The sequence below is a fragment of the Xyrauchen texanus genome, chromosome 28, assembly GCF_025860055.1.
Source record: "Xyrauchen texanus isolate HMW12.3.18 chromosome 28, RBS_HiC_50CHRs, whole genome shotgun sequence".
Classification (NCBI taxonomy): Eukaryota; Metazoa; Chordata; class Actinopteri; order Cypriniformes; family Catostomidae; genus Xyrauchen; species Xyrauchen texanus.
Window position 1 is genome coordinate 15,321,607 of NC_068303.1, and position 18,012 is coordinate 15,339,618.

Consider the following 18,012-nt stretch of genomic DNA (forward strand, 5'->3'; position numbering starts at 1 on the left):
TAGTTAGTTACTTAGTTAGTTACTTAGTTAGTTAGTTAGAGAGAGAGAGAGAGAGAGAGAGAGAGATGGAGAAAAATTGACTGTGTGCTATATCACCTGTTGCCACTCCCAAGCAGAGATGCTGTCAGCTTTCTGAAGATCTGCTTTCTCAGTGGAAAAATAGCCATCCAAGAGAGGGTATTTCTCCCTATTTCGTGGTAGCTGTTGCGCAAGAGTCTTTCACTGTAGAAACCGCAATCTTCTCCTCCATTTTAAACAGCACGTCCTCTCCAATGCGGAGTGATACACACAGTGAAGTGTCCGAGTGCTGATGGTGTGAGACCATCAGTACTCATGGAATGTCTCTCGTTTAATCAGATTCGAGGAACGGAAATGTAAGCGCAGTGTAGTTCTAGCAGCTGTACATCATCGCACCATTAGCTAGGTAACTCCTAGCCAATCACAAATAAGCCATTGCTTAATAAGTCTGCTCACAATCTATTACATTGCTGTTTCAGTGTTCTAACTACCAGTTGAGTCCCGTCCTGCACGGGGGTAGGCTCCTCACCCCTGCCTATCTCTGGCAGGATATGACGGTTCTGAGTACAACTTCTTCGGACCGCCAGACATGGCTTACGCTAAAGAGAGACATTCAATTTCGACATTGTATATTCATCAAATAAATGTAATCTTGAATTTCACTCAAGTCTGCGAGTCTTCCTGATAGAACTAACAGTTGTATATTATATAATATTATTCTAATATAATATAATAATATGCAGTCTCCTTAGGCAGCTCCACCAAAAGAAACATAAAAGGAAGCTTCTCTGGAGTGGACAGTTTGTGTGTAATTTGCAAGTAATGGTACATTTCATGGAGGGCTGAGCAAAGTCCCCACATTAAATGTATGAGAAGTCAGCTATGATGTTCATTTGATGATCTGTATGAGTGTCTTGATGTAAACTCAGTCATGCATGCATGTGAGTGCTAATGAATTTGTGAAGATTTGTCACTATCAAACACAAGACACGTGGTATAACAGTGATATTTGATATCGAACATTTCATGTCATCCTGCACACCTGGTGTCTATATACTATGAGTTTTATTTGTCACCAGCATGACACAAATCTTTGTTGAGCACACGGTTGTAAGGAAGAGGAATTCAATAAGACATGTCTAAGACTCTGTGATACTTGAAGGATCAGGACAATACATTTGTTGAAATATCGCCTTGGGACTGAAAGAGACATAAATGTCAGAAGAAGTTGTGTCTCTTTGTGTATCTTTTTAAAGCATGAAAGACTAACATGGTATTATAAAAAGGGGTAATAAAATAGCTCATAAATGCACTAACATATTACATTTACTTATTGAAATACTCTCTTTTTGCCCAAATGTTAATAAATTATTAATTATAATTATTATAGTGGAGCTGAACAGAAACATGCCTTAAAGGGATAGTTCATCCAGAAATGAAAATTCTGTGATTATTTATTCACCCTTATGTTGCTGCAAAACCACTTTTTCTTTTTTTTAAATGAGTTATCTACCGGAATGTCTAAGCTGCTCTTTACCATACATTGAAGGTGATGGCTACAGATGTGACCACGGCTATCCCTGGTCTCCATCAACTTTCAGTGTGTGTTACACAGAAGAAAGGAAGTCATACGGGTTTGGAACAACATGAGGGTGAGTAAATAATGACATCATTTCAATTTTGGGGTGAACTATCCCTTTAATATGAATTATGCCCTCATGCTTCTATAATGCCCGATTTTAATTCAAAATTATTTTAAAAAAAATCAAAAAAACCTATGTGATCTTTACAGGCTAGACTTTCATGATCTTGTGTCATAATCTAAGATACAGACTCAGTGTGAAATGTGAGTTGTGTGTCAGAGCTCAAGCTGTGGGTCACACTGACCTTGGATGTCTTTCTCTGCTGGGAGACAGTCACACTCACACACATACACACACACACACACACACACACACACACACACACACACACAAACAAACTCATAAACACACATCAGTGTGCAGCCTAATTCTTCACTCCACAGGCATCAACACTCACGTCTTTACACCTACAGACACACACCACTGCTTTCTGCTTGAGTGGCCATATGCTTGATATGACAGTTACACCTGAGGTTAAAGGTTAGGCGATGCACCATATGTGTGTCACGCCTCTAACATACAACTTCTGTCTAAACATGTGCTCACAAACCAGTGTGTGCTTTAAAGCTGTTCTGTACCTATGCATTGAACATACTGTATATTGCATACAATATGAATGTCATTGCTTAAGGGTAGCAAAATTTCAAACCATGTGCCATTTCTTATAGTGAAAGAAAGCAGAAGCACACTTTTAAATTATAAAACAATAGATAGATTTTATTATATATGTATATAGTGGAACCTGTCCATAGTTACTCTGCTAGAACACTTGTGTGATCCATTAAAAATCACCTTGGGTCCAGCTGGTTAAAAGTCATTGGAAAAAGTTGTTCAGATAAGTGAGATTAGTTCTGAGGCAAGAATCATTTGTTTGCAGATGACATTTGGTTTGATATTCTGTATATAATGCATTGGCAATCATACAGTTTAATGATTATTATAAGGTTCAGTGTCAGGTTTACAGGTTAATAGTGTTGCAGGTTGTTCTAATAAAGGAGCTGATATGGAAGCCCATGGATCATCACTCCATGCTTTGTGCATTTTTGCATAATGTCTACATATATACAGGTTTGATCTGTTTCTGCCTGCAAGTAAACATGCTTTAGATTTTGCATTCTAGTCAGTTATGAATTATTTATATTGCTATGCATGCATTGACAACATTCATATGCAAAGTAGGATACCTCACAGAGATGTACACACTGCAAAATTTCAGAGAGAAATGGTTTATCGTGCTGCACACACAGTTTTCTTTTGCAGTGTAGTTTTGCAGGATTCAAAGACTCTGGATGTCTAAGCTATAGGACAAGCCAAGTGTGAGCTATAGGGCCACGGCTTTATTCTCAATCCAGCTGAAGGAAATATGAATGAATAATGAACGTGTGTCTGCTAGAGCAAAACCATCTGTAACGCAGTTCAATGGAAAGGAGGAGGCGAGAACCGGCTTGACGACATAAATAATATTTTAATGGATAACTTAAACAAAAGACAAACACACACACACGATGGACATGTCCGTAAACAATCTCTCTCTCCCGCACCATCTTCCGCAGTCGGTCTTTATCCTTCTCGGAGGCTTGATTAGCCTGATAAGGGACCGGGTGTGTAGAATCACGACCCGGCCCCACCCTCCGCACTGCCACACCATCTTGCTCTCTCAGTCGCTCTTCCTCGCTCACTCACACACACACACACACACACACACACACACAACAACAACAACAACCGCCATTCGCCACTAAGTGGCAGTGACGTCACCACGACGCTTGTGCCAGGCTATGTGCACGTTAAGGCCACGTGAAGTGTCGAACGCCCGCTGGCAGGAGGTCACGGGACAGATCCAACAGGTGACATGGGTCGAATGACTGAGATGACTGGCTGATGCACCACCTGTGCCCCCTACTGTGCCAACTTGCTGTGCTTTAGCCACCCTGCGCTCTGCTCGTTGTTGTGAGCATCGCTCCTCTGCCCTCCGTTGTTGTTGGAGGGCGACTGCCTCCAACTGGCCAGCAGCGTCCTTCACAAGCCTCCTCCAAAGAGGCCGATCTTGACACCGCTGGTACCAGTCATTGGCAAGTCCACTCAGCTCCACATCCTCCTGTACCACATCACTCCATCTCTTCTCCAGCCCGTGCTGCGCCCGCTTAGCCCCCTCTATCCGGCCGAACAGAAACTGTTTAGGCATGCGGTGGCCAGGCATGCGGGCTACATGACCCAGCCAACGCAACCTTGCCTGCCATAGGAGCTCACCGATGGGACTTTGTCCACATCTTTCAAAGATTTGTGAGCTCCTCACACAATCCAGCCTGGTTAAACCCAGGATGGATCTTAGGCAGGCCAGCCTAAATGTTTGTAATCGGCGATGATGTTCCATTAGGGGGGGTCCACGTTTCGCAAGCATAGAGAAGGGAGGGAATGACCTTGGCCGAGAATACCTGAAGCTTCGTGCGGAGCGACAAACCGGGTAGCTTCCACACAGCGTTACGCAACCGATGAAAAGATAATGCCGCTCGACTGATTCGGAGTGAGACCTCTGCTGTCAAACCGGAGCTGGTCATAAGCACACTTCCCAGGAATGGAAAACACTCCACTCTCTCCACAACTGCCCCATCACCAATTGGGAGCTGTGGGGGTGGAGTGTCTGATGGTACATAATACCCAGGAAGGTGCTTTGTTTTGGTTGGGCTGATGGTAAGGCCCCATCTCTTGGTGGCAAGCTCCAGGTTACTCAGCAGGGCCCCCAATTCCTCCTCTGAGTGAGCAGCAATTACCAGATCATCAGCATACATAATGTGGTTGACCAATAGGGAGCCATCCCTTGACCGCACCCGGGCGTCGATCAACCTCCCATTATATCTATACCAGATGGAAATTTCTCCAGTACAGCCATCGAAGGCTTCACGAACCACGCGTCAAAATAGATATTAAATAATGTGGGTGCCAGAGGACATCCCTGTCGCACTCCCAGGTGAACAGGGAATGGCTCCTACTCCTGACCACGTAGTTTTACCCGGGCCCGCTCACCATCATGAAGGTCCTTAATGATCGCGAGCAGTGGGTCTGGGACTCCGAAAGCACGAAGAACAACCCAGAGCCCAGGCCTACTGATGGTATCATAGGCCTTGACCAGGTCAATAAAGCAGAGATGTAGGTCTTTCTGGAATTCCCTACACCTCTGCTGTAGCAGACGGACAGAGAATATGGCATCCGTGCAAGACCGCCCCTTCCTGAAACCACACTGGGGCTCCGCAAGTCTCTCCTTAGCATGCCTGGCAAGGCGATGTTGAATAATCCTTGCCAGGACCTTTCCCGACACACTGAGGAGTGAGATGCCCCTATAGTTATTACAATCTGAGCGGTCCCCCTTTTTAAAGAGAGGGACCACCAGGGCATCCTTCCAATCCTGCGGAACCCGCCCAGTGGTCCAGACTGTTGTTATGATGTCATGTAGGGCAGTCTGTGCACAAACACCACCCTCCCGCAGCATTTCACTGGGGAGATCATCTCTGCCCGGTGACTTTCCTGGTCTCAGGCTCCGGGATCGCCTTCAGTACTTCCTCCAAAGATGGCACCTCAGCCAGCCACCCACACACACACACACACATGTTGGTGCTGCTATCATTATGAGGACTCTCCATAGACAAAATTATTTTTATACTGTACAAACTATAGATTCTATCCCCTAACCCTACCCCTACACCAAACCTCACAAAAAAAACTTTCTTACATTTTCTATAAAACATTGTTTAGTATGTTTTTTTTAAGTGATTTGAATTATGGGGACACTAGAAATGTCCTCATAAACCACATTTATAGCATGATACCCTTGTAATTACCAGTTTGTAACCTAAAAAAAAGTCATTGTAAACCACCCAAACCTGCCCACACACACAAAGAGAGAGAAAGACAAAATGTGAATTTATATTTTCTGCTTCTCTGCCTCAGTTTCATTGATTTTTGTAAAAGTTGTTATTATTATTATTGAAAAATGTTCTACAACATAGTATATTAAAGTTTATTTATGATCTACTTTTAAATCATATAAACATGTTGGGTAAACTACATTTAAGTTATAACACATAGTTATAAAAAGTTATAATTCAATTTATATTAAAGTTATAAATCGTAAAGTCAGTACTTTGTACAATTCATAGTAATTCTTAATTAATGCTCAATTTTAAACCAGCATCTCTTTTTTAAGTACAATTTAGCAATTTTTTTGAAAACAAACATCAATTTTTTTTGTACGGTTCAATTCTACAATTCTGTAAGGTGACTTTAGTTGGCTTAAGCACTGAGTGGTCATTTATTGCAGTGATTTTACTACAAGAATGGTGTAACACAAAGTGAAGTAGTTTGTATGATATTTTTATGTTTGTTAAAATACACCAATGTTAATTAAACAGTTAATAGCATTGTATTAGTTCATTATCCTGTTTATAGGATGTTTTAGGTTGCTAAGTAACATAGAAACTTATAGAACACAGCGACACAACGCAATAGTAAAACACATTAAAATCCATGTTAATGAGAATTTTTCTCCTAACCAACCACAACATGCGACGAGCAACAGGACATTCTGACGATTACTTGGTTTCTATTATTGCAGCATTGCGCCAGGCAGCCATGCCCACTGTGAACTCACATTAGTCCAAATTCCTGCTTCTCATTACAGTAAATAAAACATCAAATATGTTCTGATTGGCACAGTGTCATAGTCACTTTGCAACGGCTTTTAAAGCAGCTCATCCTTTTAGAATTTAGCATCTGTGCTATACATTTTATAACAAAAGACAATATAATTTATATAAATTATATTTTCTGTTTTCTTAATCTCTTTTCTCTCTTCTCTTGAGATTGTTTCCTCCTCTGAGCTTCCAGCTGCAGAAACCATCCACTTGATCCTGTTAGATAGACTGGGCTTAGAGCTGAGGGTTTATTATGCATCTTGTGCTGGAAGGCACAACTGGAAAGGGACCAGTAGCTGTATGTCATCTAAAGCAGAGTGAGTGAGGAAGAGAAGAAAAAGTAGACTTACAATTTACAGAGGCAAGGAAATATGAAACTGTTGTTCTATAACATTTCCAGACACTTTCAAGGAAATTAGCAGTTTTTCAAGATAGACTCGGACAAGATGGTTGTCAGAAGGTTTTTCTCCTGTGAATGGAAGTCTAGGTAGAAACAGAGAGACGATAGGGTAAATTTAATGTCTAGTAAAAGCTGGTAGACAAAATGATAAAAGAGTTTGTGAGAGAGTAGAAGCAAGAGAAATAGAGATAGGGAGACTGCACTGACCTGCCCAGAGCCATATGTTGTTCATGCAATTAAATAGCAATATTATTAAAATTATTAAAGTGTATTTTTCAATTTGAGCAGCACACACAGTCATTTTTGGTGGTCTAACTGAATCTGATCCAGTGATGGTAATAAAGTCTTAAAGGTCTGTGAAGATCTGTGCAGGTGAAATACTGTGAATCTGTGGCGCTTTCAACCTTGACAAAGGCAATATAGCAACATTGGCTCAATTAATTATGTGAGTTTGACGTGGGTCTGTTTGTTTATTGACATTTGCCATCATTATTTTTGCAATTGTGTTTGGTGGTGCATAAATTACATGCTTTAACTTTAAGAACCATCCAGATATTGTTAAGTACCTAAGATGACAACTTGTGTGGTCGAAATATTTCAGATCTGGAAAGGTAATCACATCCCCCAGCTGACGAATAAATAACTAGCTGAAGAGTGCTTAATATCTGTCCGCCTCTCACAACCAGTGGATGATGAAAAACAAAAGTGCATTCTGTATATGACACTATCTGGAGCAATAACCAGGAATCACACTGAAAACTGCACACAATTACTTTCCAGCATCGTAAAAAAACACAACTGAAATTTTAAGATGCCCAAAAGTAACATCTACAAATATCTGTTTGGCAGTTTGTGTCTGGAATAATACAAGAATAGCAATATCGTTTCCCTCTTGATAGCATACACATTACTGTGCATACGTTTTAGGCTCTTGTGAAAAATGTTGTGTAGTGAGGATGTCTTTAAAAGTAATGCCATAAATAGTTTTCATTTATCACTTAATGTCATACAAAGTCCAGTAAACATAAAAACGCTAATTCAGGTATGACCACCTTTGCTTTAAAACAGCCCCAATTCTCCTAAGTACACATGGCCACAGTTCTTCTATCTATTTAGGCTGTCTCATTTGCTTCTGTCTCATTATGTAATCCCAGACTGAGACAATGTTGAGTGGGGGAGCATTGTGGGGGCCATGACATCTGTTGCAGGGTTCCCTGTTCTTCTATTCTAATCTTTTCTATTTGCAAAAGTAATGTTTGGGTGTCTAAAATGTATTTTTCCAATCAACAAACTAAAGCTGACGATATAAATAGCCATATTAAGACAAATGTTTTTGTGAAACATCTTAAGTGCCTAAAACTGTTGCACAGTACAGTACATGCAGTATGTTTGCTGATAATATCAGACACAAACCATATAAAAATTTTCTGGAAATATTTTTATATAATGAACTCATATACACACAGAACACACACCAGTAAAAATAGAAGAAAAAAAATAGGTTGATAAGATTCCTCAGTGTGTCCTTGGGGTTCTGTAGTAAGCAGTGCTTTCTTGTGCCGGTGAATTAATGAGCTCATTCTAGACTAATTAATAAATCCCATTAAATTGGTTTGTCTACTCAAAAGGGCCCATTTCAGATGGAAACATATGAGAAGATCTTATATTTCAAACACTAGTCAATGCACTTTTAACAGATGCAGTGTCAGTTTCAGTCACAGATGACATGATTAACCCACCTGAAGGCTACGTATCTATCAGAATTGACATTTGCAGGTCCAAGCCAATTACGTAAACTAACTGAAATCTATAAGCACTTTGAAATGTCATTAACTTGAGATATGGTATAATAAACATACATGGTAAATAGCAATAGCACAGTGGTTCTCAACTAATAGGTCGCAACCCAAAAATGGGTTGCAAGTCTGTTCTGATGGGGTCGTGGACAAGTAGGAAAAACCATTGCTAAATTTGAAAAATAAAATGCAACTAATAATAATCGTACATGGGTATGATAGCAAAATCAATAGGTTTATGGGGAGGAGAAAGTGGTTGACATTTTGATATTGAAGTCGTGCATCCGTGCATCGTGCATTTTGTAAAATGCATTTATCGCTTGGAAGAAATTAGCCAAATTATGGACAGGTTGTGTGACATGCCCTTGCATCTTTGAAAACAATTTACACAATTACACAATGTTTAACCTCTATAGTTCAGGGTTAACTCTATAATAGCTGTGTCCACTCCATCCCTCAGGTGGGTCTACCAGTTAAGGGTAGAAAATATGACCATGAAGAGAATTGTCAAACCAAACACTCTGGGCCTGTGAAGTTCATGCATTTTTGGAAATGGAAGGTTGTGAAAGGGTCTCACTCATCCCAGAGTCTTGACTGTTCTTTTATTCTATTTAAAATTGCGTTTAATTTTTTTTGTGCATTGTGTGCAATTTCAATACCAATCAGCAGTGCCTCGCTGTTTATGCTGTGTTGAATGGACACACACACACACACACACACACACACACACACACATATGCACATGTTCTAGCCCTATAACTGAAGCCCTAACAAAAGGCTATTGTCATTGCAATTTGTGTGTTTGCTTTTTGTGATGTTAAATGTGATATTTTAGCTTGAATGCCATACTGCTGATCCAAAAATGATGCCTACCACAAGTTATATGATGACAGTGATTTAAGATGTTTTTCATAAAGAGAATGGTAATTTTGCACAGTCAGCACAGATGTGATTTGTAGATGCATCACTACATATACATATTTTTATTGTAGTGTTTAATTTTATGCTAGCCTCTATTGATATTGTCTTGAGTTATTCTCAACTCTGTCTTGGGCTCTTTTAATCTCTGTGTTTGCATAAGAAATAAATCTCTCTTTTTGCAACACATCTCATTGCTGAGTCCACTGCTTTCCCATGGACAACTATAATAAGGCCACAGTTATGATGGGCAATATCATCGTACATGAGGAATTGCTGACAAAAACATTGTGGGAGCCGTTGGAAATACACTTCGCTTGATTTAAATTAAGTGCTTCTGAAATATCGTCTAATTTAGCTGTCAGTCAGCCTAATGGTTTTACCACTGACAGGGCTGTCATGTTCGGTTCCAATGTCACACATCTACAAAAGGCTCCATATTTTATATTTGGAGCAGACTTTGGTTTATGTATTGTATGCCAACAAAAAGGTTGACTTTCACAGGGGGATTCTGCATTTCTTACAACATCATGCCATAGGCAGAATTTAATTAAGGGTTGAAATTCAAGGCAGGTATTGCTCTGTGGCTGTGGGTGTTTATGGTATATTCAGTACATTATGTTTAGTGTTCAAGTGAATATATTAATGTATACAAGATTTATACATTTATTTCTTCTTACAGTTGTTTTCTTTTCTCAGTGAATGAAATACATGATGTTTGTAAGTAGAGAGAGAGAGAGAGAGAAAGAGAGAAACAGGCTTTATTAATTTGATTTTTTTTTTGGAGTGATTAGCTTAAGGCTTTGTTATAAAACATATTTTCAAAGAGAACGTGATTTTCATTAATTAGCAGAGAAATACACACAAACACACACTACTTTTTATGTCAAGGTGAACATTTATATTGGCTTTATTTTCCATTTCTTTTAACCTGAAGTCTACCTTTCCATTCATTTTTTCACCCTGAAAGAGGCTTTAGCCCTGTCTCATTATAATGTCATGCCATCAATCATCATGCAGGCATGGGGGTGTGTGTGTGTGTGTGTGTGTGGTCTAGAGTTCAGTCTTTCTGGCCAGTTTATCCCACCATCTGTAATTAAAATCACTCATGGAGAACGCCACCAGCACTGAACAATGGCATCCATATTTTATTAAACACACACCTACAATTACAGGCTGAGCCACTCTTCACACATGCTTACACACACCCACACTCATTTGATATAAAAAAAATTTATCATCCAACTTGAAATTGGGTTTTGACAAAACTGTCACTTTCAAGGACCAAGATAAGATTGAGAATTTGAGTGTGTGTGTGTGTGTGTGTGTGTGTGTTTGCTCGTACTGTAGCTCGGATTTCACTCTTTGTTTTTCTCTGTGTGTGTGTGTGTGGGGGGGCAGGTTTAAGTGGTTTACAAGGACATTTTCAGATTACAAATGGTAATTACAAGGGTATCATGCTATAAATGTGGTTTATGAGTACATTTCTACTGTCCCCATAATTCAAATCACTTAAAAAGCATACTAAATTATGTAGTTTTTTTTTATTTAAAAATGCTGAAAGTTTTTTGTGAGGGTTTGGTATAGGGGTAGGGTTAGGGGATAGAATCTATAGTTCGCACAGTATAAAAATCATTATGTCTATGGAGAGTCCTCATAATGATAGTTGCACCAACGTGTGTGTGTGTGTGTGTGTGTGTGTGTGTGTGTGTGTGTGTGTGTGTGTGTGTGTGTGTGTGTGTCTTTAGTTTTTTCATACCTCACATCCATACAGCGCAATAGGCATTATAATACTATCAAAGATCTTACACCAGATTGTTACAGGAATGTCAACTTGGGTAAATTTGCCCTTAATAGAATGCGCTTCTAGCTCTCTCTTTTAATGCATTCACTGCCAGACCAAAACCCCCTGAAGCACAAATTTTTAGACTGAGGTTGTTGTAGTCTAGGATGTGTTCTATTGCAGTGTTTCCCAGAGTGAATGTGTATTTGGTGTCCTGTAATCTGGCTTTTTTCTGGAAAATCATAATTTTATTATTTTTCAGATTGACTGTCAGGGCCCATTTCTGACAGTAGTTCTCCAGCAGGTCCAGGTGCTGCTGTAGCCCTTGTGCAGTAGCTGACAGCAGCACCAGATCATCTGCATAGAGAAGAAATTTAACTTCAGAATGATTTAGAGTAAGACTGGGTGTTGCAGATAGTTCCAGTAGCACTGCTAACTCATTAATGTAAATGTTGAACAGAGTTGGAGACAGAGCAGCCCTGTCTCACTCCTCTCCCTTGAGTGAAAAATTCTCTCTTCTATCTATCTATCTATCTATCTATCTATCTATCTATCTATCTATCTATCTATCTATCTATCTATCTATCTATCTATCTATCTATCTATCTATCTATCTATCTATCTCTCTCTCTCTCTCTCTCTTTCTCTCTCTGGCTGCCTCTAGTCTGACTGATTGACCATTCACACTCACTCTCAAGAGACCTTCTCTCACTACCCTTTAAATCATCCATCACTTCATTCCACTCCTTTATACTTCCCCTGGCTGTCACCTTTTACCTCCAAAGTCTTCTTCTATCCATCCTCTCATCCCTCTAGAGATCTCTCCTGTCCACCTGCTATTGGTAATCACAGACATATAGAGACACATGGCAATAGGCCTTCACTGATCTCTCCCTCACTATCTCACTTGATCTTGCTCTTTCTCTAATGCTGTGTGATCTCAGAGAGTCTGAACCATACAGAGTTCTTTAGATGCACTAATGTATGAAGTATTAGCAAAAGGATGGCATTGTGGGGATGGGGGCATGGTCGTGTGTGCGGGAGTGGTAAGGCTCGTCACCTGGGCTGTCATTATCATTAACACCTGTCTCTCATTATAGTGATGGCGGACAGGCAGACAAAGCGCTTCGGTTGGCAGAAAGAGACAGACCAGAGAGAGACTGTTCCTGTATTGTGCGCGCATGCGACCGGACATATTGACTCGTTTGTGTGTGATTACCTGGCCACTGAGTGCCTTTTTGATTGAGTTTTGTAAACAATGCTGAAGAGTAGTAAAATTCTCATGTTGACTGTTACTGCTGCCTCCTCCATTTGCCCTGAAAATACAAACTCTGTTACAGGCATGAATGTCAGTAGTCTGTCAGAAATATTAGTTATAAGCTATAGTGTACTGTATGTTTTTAGTTGAGTTTATTTTTATTTATTTTATGTGTGTCACCAGAGATCCAAAAATTTTGTCCTCTGAGCGTGGGTCAGGCTTTCACCAGCTTGCTCTGATTGTGTGGTTTGGTGTGATTCTAATGCACTCACATGATGTATGTAAGTCACTTGACTTAGAGTGTCCTCATTTTCACAATACTCTGCTGCCACCTAGTGATGCCACTCTCTCTCTCTCTCTCTCTCTCTCTCTCTCTCTCTCTCTCTCTCTCTCAATCTTCCAGTATGTCTGCAAAATAGCCATGAGTGGGAAGGGCCAAGTTGATTCAGTCAGCAGTCTTAACACATGTATACATTAACATCCATGTTTACATATCCTTAACATAGGGTACACTTCACTTGGGTACACAATGGAGTATGAACACAATTACCTTATACACACATATACATGGTTTCTCAGACCTAACAGACTTTACAAGCCAAGTCATACAATCATTCAGTCAAACACACACACGCACATACATTGACACTTATTTGCATATAAATTGCAGTGAGTAGGACATTGCTGCTAAATTTCTCAGCAGAAGCTGGTTTAAATTAATGAGAGCTTTTGTTCAAATGAGGATTGAAAGTGCAGGGGTATCGGATGAATACACTTTGCGTTTAGTGTGTGTGTGTGTGTGTGTGTGTGTGTGTGTGTGTGTGTGTCCACCTGTGTGCAAGTGTCTTGAGGGCATGATTGTGTCCACCTGTGTGCAAGTGTCTTGAGGGCATGATTGTTATGCTACTTTATGCATGTCTTCATTTCTAAAGACAATGAATAACAGATGATTTGGGATCCATGAATAAGCAAATCTACTTCTGCTGCCGTTTGATGTTTGACAATTCAGAAATGAAGCATTCCTCCTCAATCATTTGTTTTTATTGTGTGCTAGTGTGCATGCCTGCATGTGCCCTATTTCCACTGGAATTGTCTAGTATTAATCTAACAGACTTCATGTTTGTTCCCTGTCCATATTGTATTGTATCACACTGTATGATCTGTGTTCATGCTTATATTTGTGATAAATCCCATGATGTCGCATGACAGATTTGATTGGCCTTTTAAACTTGCTTCTTGTGACCACTTGAGCTGTATATCGTCCGTTTAGCAAAAAAGCAGTTTTTAATTGGTGTTTTTGACTTGTTTTCCAGTCAAAATATTTAAACATCCTTAAAACAAGATACATTTACTTGAGAAGTAAATTGACATAAGACATTAAGTATTATTTTCAGAGAAATCAAATAAACATTTGTAAGGTTTTTGCTTTATTCTAATAACAACTTTTGCCAATGTGGTTAAAGCCTAATTCAAAGAGAAACACAAGAAATGTATGTGTCTAAACCCTTTGGCAATTCGTTTTTGGGATTGACCTCACTAAATTGTAATAATTTCTCTGAATACAAGACTCAATGTCTTATGTTATTTTGCTTCTGAAGTAAATGTATCTTGTTTAAATGTATCTAGAATGTTGAGATTTTGTTGCTGGAAAACTATAAAATAAAATAAAATATCCTTACTTCGTTATTTTTGTCTCGTTGTCCAGTAAACATCCTTAAACCAAGATTAATTTAATTGAGAAGCAAATTTACACAATATATATTGAGTCTTGTTTTCAGAAAAATCTGTCCACATTTAGTGAGGTTTATGCTTACAAGTAAACAAGACTTAATTATGGGCAATAATGCTTTTTAGAAAATTCATCTTGTTTGAAGAATTCTTAGATAATTTACTGGAAAACAAGACAAAAATACTGAGTAACAGAGTTAATTTTTGCACTGTAAAATCAAGTTACTTGCTGATGTCAGTTTTGTTCCGTGATGTTTTTATTGGAGACCTTTGGATCAGTAGACTAACAGGAGCCAGGATTGCCTGGAGAGGATTTTAATATCATACTGGAACAGAGGTTTAAATCTAAACTAGAGCACATAAATGCTATTATTACCCATAATTCATGGGATGGCTCTCTCAGCATGCCTTGAAAGAGCAAGCTTTTCTCTTGGCCCGATTACTCCAAACCACTTCTCTTTCCCTACAATTACACAATACACTTACTTTTTCAGCTATTTTATTGGAGCTTCTTCAAATCATCTAGAAAAAGCAAATGTGCTTTAGTAATAACAGATAAAATGTTATTGATTCTGAGTACCTTTAAACAAACTTTAATTATCCCAGTTTATCCCTCCAGTTAACCCAAAAAATTTAAATTCTGTCATAATTTACTCACTTTTGTTGTTCCAAACCAGTATGACTTTTTTTCTTTAGTGAAATAAAAGATGTTTGGCAAAATATCAACCTCAATCACTATTCACTTTCATTGTATGTAATTATGTAATAATGTTTTAATTACCCATTTATTTTTTACACAAACTTATCGATTTGCTTCAGAAGTAATTATTTGATTGTGTCATGTGGATTACTTTATTGCTGCCTAAATATGACTTTTGGACCATCAAAGTGCTAGCACCTGTGTACTTCTATTATAAGGACCTGACAGAGCTCTATCTTCTTCTAAAAATCTTAATTTGTGTTTTGCTAAAGAAAGAAATTTTTTAGTAAACTATCCCTTTAATGGGTTCACTCGTGGCATGTACTATGTCGGATGAAATTGCAATGGTAAAGATGACATTTTCAAAATACCTACCAATCAGCCGCCTGATCATTTGAATATGCAGCCTCTCGCATGTGGCTCATATCAAAGTCTTCAGATGAAGTCTCTTCAAAGGACTTGATTGACGTAGTTGACATTGTTCTTGCCTTGTAAGAGTGATTGTGTTGACTGTGTGAATGCCCAGACCTGTGGCGTCTACTGTCTGGTACCCTAACCTCTTTGACCCCCTCAAAAAAGACATATTTTTGGTATTTAGGCAGTCAAGGCAGAGCATATTGGGTGGCCAAAGAAAGAAAAAAAAATTATTATAAAAAATTATATTTTTCTGTTGAATATGTAGTACTGTAATCTGTACTGTGCAAAAGTTTTAAGCACATAAGTTGTTTCACAAAAGCATTTGTCTTAAGATGGTTATTTGTATCTTCAGCTTTAGTGTGTCAATAGGAAATATAAATGTTAGACTTCCAAACATTACTTTTGCAAATAAAAAAGATTAGAATAGAAGAACAGGGAGCCCTGCAACAGATGTCATGGCCCCCACAATGCCCCCCACTGAACATCGAGTCAGTCTTTGATTACATAAAGAGACAGAAGTAATTGAGACTAAATAGAAGAACTGTGGTGAATTCTCCAAGAAGCTTGGAACATCTTATCTGCCAACAACCAAGAACAACTGTGTCCAGATGACCTAGGAGAATTGGGGCTGTTGACAGATTTAAAAGAAATATTGCATAGTAGCTGACTGTCTTCGACTACAGGGGAAATCTCTTAATATATAATGCTCCACAACTCAAATCTGAGCTCATACAATGAGAAACCAATGGAAACCGAGCACACTGGACCATGGAGCTCAAGAAACCGAAATGGCGAACAAGTACTAAATTGGAGCTTAACTTTTAATGACATCTTACCCCAACTCCTCACTGCCATCTAAAAAGGCCACAATGGCCATATCATCACACCCTAGAATGCACCCAAATGTGTTTGAATAATACTGTAATATTTTTTTCTGTGATTAGGACTTCCTAGGACCCTCTTAAAATATGAAATGCCAAAAATTCAATCATAGCACAACGACATATATTTTTTAGCTTCTTGAAATACCAGAGAAGCATATTGTTCTTTTTCAGTGAATGTTTGTTGCTTAATTGTCTGTCGTTAAGGTTGTAAAGGCTATGCTTTGGTATTATGATTACATTTCATGTACACTTTGTGTGTTTTATATATATATATAGAGTGGGGTGGCGTAGTGGGCTAAAGCATATAACTGTTAATCAGAAGGTTGCTGGTTCGATCCCCACTGCCACCACCATTGTGTCCTTGAGCAAGCACTTAACTCCAGGTTGCTCCAGGGGGATTGTCCCTGTAATAAGTGGACTGTAAGTTGCTTTGGATAAAAGCGTCTGCCAAATGCATAAATGTAAATGTAAATATAGTATATGAGTTTAAAATCAGATTGGATCAGAATGACTTGACAGAGTCAGGTAGTGTGTTCACCAGTCGTTTGGTGTGTGTGAAGCCCAGTTTTTGTCTAAAGCCAAATTAAAAGTCATTAAGTGTGTGATGCCTAGTATTTTAAAACCTGTTCAAGTTTAATCCAGCCTTAAGTCCCAAGATCCCAACCCCCAGTCTCTATAGGATATTCTGGTCCCTTTACTGTAGGTCCTGTCCTTCCTTTAATGCAAGTCTATGGACTTTTTTTACCAGTGTTATTGTCCACTACACTTAAGTCTGATTGCTAAAAACTAATAGCACACCTTTCCTCAACAAGCTGTAGGGTTTGAAGTATCATTCATGTCCATAGCTCAAATGTAATACTTGGGGTCAGGGTTTTGAAAATTGTGAGCGACAGTAATAGTTTTGCTTGCCTAAACAAGCACCACTAATTTTGGCTTGTGAAATGTATTTTTAATTTTTCACAGCTTTTTTTCCTCTATCCCACTCACTGCAACTGTACACTAAAAAAAAATATTTTTGCCTATTTTTAAGATGTATCCATTTCAATTGAATAACAAATGTCCATCTAATTGAGTTGAATAGTCTTGAATAAAATGTAATTAATAAAACTTGCATTTTGTAAGATTTGTACATTTTATTTTGTTAAAGATTAGGCAATTCAATTAGATGGAAATTTGTTATTCAATTGAAATGGATATATCTTGAAAATAGGCTAAAATATTTTTTGAGTGTAGATGTTCCTGCATCAAATATCATACTTTCCCTTCTGTATGTGGGTCATGTATAAATCGGAGTGTTTCAAAGAGTCAGTGAGAAAGATAAATATGTGTGTTTGCCTGTGGGCTGTGTTTTAAAGTTTGAGTTTGTGGGAGGATGCTGGCAGTGGTTAACAGTAACAGGAAACGCCAGTCATCCCACAGGAGCCAATCAGCACTGAGCCCAACTGAACCTAGTTACACTCCACTCCTTCCAAGGATGTTTCACCACTGCACTCTCACCATCGGGATCACAGCTGTGGTCTGTATGGATTTGTGTGTGTGTGTGTGTGTGTGTGTGTGTGTGTGTGTGTGTGTGTGTGTGTGTGTGTGTGTGTGTGTGTGTGTGCTCATTTTAGTTCATTTTATTGTCATATTTGTCAACCTAAGTGAGGACCCAGTGCAGCTGAGAATTAAAAGGTCAGTTTGTGCTTAAATGTGTGTTTCTGTTCACATATGTGTGGAGGAATGTGTATAGTCACTACCAGTCAGAAGTTTAGATGAACCCACTAATTATTTATTAAT

At 38.8% G+C, this 18,012-nt stretch overlaps 1 protein-coding gene across 3 annotated transcripts in view; it reads left to right on the forward strand.

The window, feature by feature from the left end:
• LOC127622129 (SAM and SH3 domain-containing protein 1-like) overlaps positions 1-18,012 on the forward strand; it is a 364,650-nt gene that overhangs the window by 259,069 nt on the left and 87,569 nt on the right. The gene's annotated exons all lie outside the window — the stretch shown is intronic.